The sequence below is a fragment of the Phalaenopsis equestris genome, unplaced genomic scaffold (genome assembly GCF_001263595.1).
Source record: "Phalaenopsis equestris unplaced genomic scaffold, ASM126359v1 Scaffold000180, whole genome shotgun sequence".
NCBI lineage: Eukaryota > Viridiplantae > Streptophyta > Magnoliopsida > Asparagales > Orchidaceae > Phalaenopsis > Phalaenopsis equestris.
Genome location: NW_018164622.1, coordinates 794556 through 799386, shown reverse-complemented (window position 1 = coordinate 799386; position 4831 = coordinate 794556).

Below are 4831 nucleotides of genomic sequence, written 5' to 3'. Positions count from 1 at the left end.
TATATATATATATATATATATATAGTGACTATATTAGAACAATTGAGCAAATGATGTAGCATATTATTTGAATAAAGATAACCAAGTTGAAAGTTTAATCGCAATTGTTAAGGTTATCATTGCCTCTAGAGAAAGGAACAAACATAGAATCATATGATTCTATCCATATAAAAAAAAGTGAAGACATGACTCATTCTTATTAAATAATGACATGATATCTATGAATAGAGAGAGAATGAGTAGGTTTGATTATAAGTCGAACTTACTCTACAAGGACTTACAATCCTATTGGAGTTAAGATCACCTCTAAAAATGTTAAGCATTCTAGACAAATCGCCTAAATTCATATCAATCATGTGGCCAGTTAAATAGGAGAGGCAAGTATACCTCTCTAGGATATGATATGGTGAATACAATAATACTTGCCCTTAATGTGAAGGCTTTAGCAGTATAACTTAGATTGTGGTTATGTAATTCAGTTCATTTGAAATCAAATCATAGTTTATGTAGGAATATAAATTTTATTTATGAAATTTTTAGCATTTGACCTTATATGTTTTAGGATTAAATCTTTCAAGATATTAAAATTTTAAAAGAGATAATAATAGCCACATGTATGGAAATAATACCTATGCCCTAATCTAATATAAACAAGCATCTAAGGGGATGTACCTTAATAACTTACACTTATGTATAAGTGAGTGTGTAGTGAAGGTTATCCAAATAACTTTGATGGGATCACTAGAACTGACCCCATTTTAAGGATCTAAGTGAGCTAAGACACATCACTCTGACATATTAATTTTAAGCAAATAAATTTTAAAATTTTATTATATATGAATAATTATGTATAACGAATAAATATTAATTTTAAAAACGTTTACCTTATTTATATTCTAAATAGTAAATGACTTAATTTTAAAATATATTTGAAATATGATTATAAAAAATAATATTTACAAAAATAAATTTTATTTAAAATTATCACCTTACATAAGGTCTAAATAGCCATGGTGATGTAGTTTAGATCATTTAGACTCTTAGCACAATCACATGAGTGAATGTAATGCAACAATTTGCATTATTCAATGAGATATACACTTGAGTAATGCTCATTAAAGTATTACAACCAAAATTGAGATTTCTAATCTAAGTAGATTTTGTCTAATTAGATATTCAGCTGACATTCTTAAATCTATGTAAAACTGACATGCTATGCACACCAAGATAAGAGAGTAGGAGAAAATAAGATCCAAAGATAAAAAACTATACCATATATTTGAAATTCTATCTCAAGGTTATAATTCACTTAATATATCATTTTATATAAATAAGACATATAAGACATACTGCATCAAACACTATGCAAGCCAAATATGATAGAAATCATGATACATGACTGCAAAATAAGGAAATGCAATAATCTAAAAAATATATGAGCATGTAATGATGCCTTCACTTCCACCCCCTTCATCTGAATTATCTGCCCTGGTCTTTAATAGTGCTCAACCCTCTCAAGCAAGTCACCCTACTTGTCATTACTGTCACAAAACCAACCATACTTGTGACAAGTGTTGGAAGCTCTGCGGAAAACCGACATACAAATCCTCGGCCAAATTCTCTACTGTGAAGGGTCTTAGTACGACGTCAGAGTCTACCACGGTTCAACCGGCTCCTACTCAGAACATTCTGGAATCCTTCAACTCCTTAAAAAGTCAAATGAGGCACTTAACCAAGCTACTTGGATCTAATCAATTCTCTGCTGGCCACGTCGACCTCACAAGGCTGTCCAGGTACTATCCCTATGACACTCACATCTTTTTCTTCCTCAGGTCTGTGGATCATTGATTCAGGTGCCACAGATCGTATGATTGGATGCTCGTAAGGTTTCTCGACATACTTTTCATATTCTGAAAAAATATATTGTCAGAATTGCGGATAATTTCATTTTTGGTAAAAGGTTTGTTATTCTAACGACCGATCTAACTAAAATCAGTGTTACATATACCATAGTAAAAGTGTAACATTTTATCAGTTATATGACTGAATGCTTGTAAGCTTTCTCGACATAATTTTCATGTTCTGAAAAATATATGGCCAGAATTGCGGATAATTTTGTTGTTGGTAAAAGGTCTGTTGTTCTAACGACTGGTCTAACTCCAAAATCGGTGTTATATGTATCACTGCTGAAGTGTAACATTTTATCTGTTAGTAAGTTGACACATGATATTGATTGCATTGTTCATTTCTCTCATGACGTTTATGTTTTTCAGGATCTTCATTTGGGGAGGATGATTAGAACTGCTAAGTGGGTAGCTGGATTCTATTACTTTCAAGATAAAAACACTGAGAATGAGGACATACCTCTCAGTAGTTGTAGCTTATCCTGAGTCACTGAATGTCTAATTATGTTATTGCTTTGTCATTTGGGTCTTCTTAGGTTCAATATTTAAAACATTTATATCCATTGACGTTTTCTAATCAAAGTCTTTCTAGTTTCAAGTGTGAACATGTCAGTTAGCCAAACATTTTCGGGTTCATTACCCACCCCAAACTTTCACATCTTCCGCTCCTTGGTCACTCATTCATAGTGACATATGAGGATCAACTCGCACTGTCAGCTACTCCAATAAATAGTAGTTTCTTACTTTGATTGATGACCACATTCAGATGATGTGACTTTATATTTTAAAAGACAAATCAGAAGTTGCTTTTACTTTCCAAAATTTTTATACTTTCATTTTGACCCAATTCAAAACTCCACTTCAGGTCTTTTAAACCCACAATAGTCACGAGTTTTTAAACTCTATTTCAATCCTTGGTAAGTAAGGACTCTCCCACCAAAGCTCGTGTACAGACACTTCTAAAAAAATGGGCTAGTTGAGAGAAAAAATTGATATCTCCTTGAGGTTGGTCGCTTCATTATGTTTCAAGCTAATGTCCTGAAACATTTTTTGAATGCTGGCATACTGACTGTCACCTATCTCATAAATAGACTCCCATCTAAAATTCACATTTTCCAAACCCCCTTTACCATCTTAATGTCATGTTTTCTTGCCAATCAGGTCTTCTTTACATTTGATCCTAAAATATTTGGCTGAACCTTTGTTTGGAACATTAACCCCGCTCGGAGTAAACTTGATCCCAAATCATAAAATGTGTCTTCATAGGGTAAGTTGCTACTCAAAAAGGGTTTCAGTGTCTGGATCCTATCACAAACAAAATTTATGTGAGTGCTGATGTTTCATTTTTTGAAAGTGTTTCATGTTTTTCTAACTCGACCTTAGGTGAGAAGGAGCTAGAGTTTTTAGACATTATTTCTTATCCTACTTCTTTGGATGTTCCACTCATTGTTCCTACCACTGAGGAATCTCTGGTTTCTGTTGTTCCACCATCTCCTCCCCCCACTCTCCATGTATATACTCGGCGCCCTAGTCTTGACACGCTTACTTTGGAGCCTGCTACCTCTTTGCATGACCTTGAATCCACTCCTAGCGATATCCCCGACACTACTACTTCATATGAGATGAGTTTCTCGAGTAAGGTATGCAATCAGGCATGCTCTCCCTATTCAATGGCAAAATATGTCTCTTTCTATAGTTTATCGCCAACTTACAGTGCTTTTGTTACTGCCCTAGCAGATCATCAAATCCTAGCTACTACTGAGGCTGCACTAGTGGATCCGGCCTGGAAAGCTGCAGTAATTGACAAGATGAATGTTCTTCAATGGAACCATACATAAGACATCGTAGATATTCCTCGGGGTAAGAAAACGGTAGGATGTCAATGGAATTATAACATCAAGTTCAACTCAGATGGCTCCTTTGAACGCAAGAAGGCATGTTTGGTCACCAAACGATTTTCACATATCTACAGAGTTGATTATTAGGAGATATTTGCTCCGGGGCCAAAGTTGAACAACATTCGGGTCCTATTATCTTTTACAGTGAATTTGAATTTTCACTTATTGCAGTCGATATCAAGAATGAATTCCTGAATAGAGATCTTACAGAGGAGGTGTGCATGTCATTTCCTCGTGTCTTTCACTATACTACATTCTTAAGAAAATTGTGTCGGCTATGAAAGTCCCACTATGGACTAAAGCAATCCCCACGGGTCTAGTTTGGCAAGTTCACAAAGGTAGTAGTGGGTCATAATTTTACTCAAGCTTAATGGGATCACTCTCTCTTCTTCCTGCATACATTCAATGGCCAGATTGTTATTCTTATCATCTATTTTGATGATATTGCTCACAAGAATTGATCTATTATGCAAAAATAAATTATGCAAATATTAATAATCTGAAATCATCTCCGTGAAGAAAAGAATATCTTGCACAAAAAGTCTGCAACCTCTGGTTCATATATTCGAGTTTAGAAGAAGGGTGTGAGAGTACTATTTTGTCTGTTTTTTTTTTCTATAAAGAATACTCTTTTACTTTAGTGGTTATTTTTATTTTTTTTCTAAATTTTTTTATTATGCTTTAATGTAAAATAAGTATTTAAGATATTAAAAGTATATTGTTTATTCTTTTAAGGTTTGTATAGGAGAATTTTATGCTATTTGAAATTACCACCATAGTTAAATTTGGGGAAATGTTTTCTTGCTACTTTCTAAAAATTTCTATGGCGGGTTGCTGCTTTTTAAAATCTATTGTGTTAAAATGTGGTGATTGTAAGAAAACTGATGTTTGATTTTTTGAAATATATATCTATAATTTTCACTGTATTTTTCTAAAAAGGTATTATCTGCCTTATAGCTTTATAATCATTATAATCTAGGGGCATTTACATACATTCCCATATATATATATATATATATATATATATAT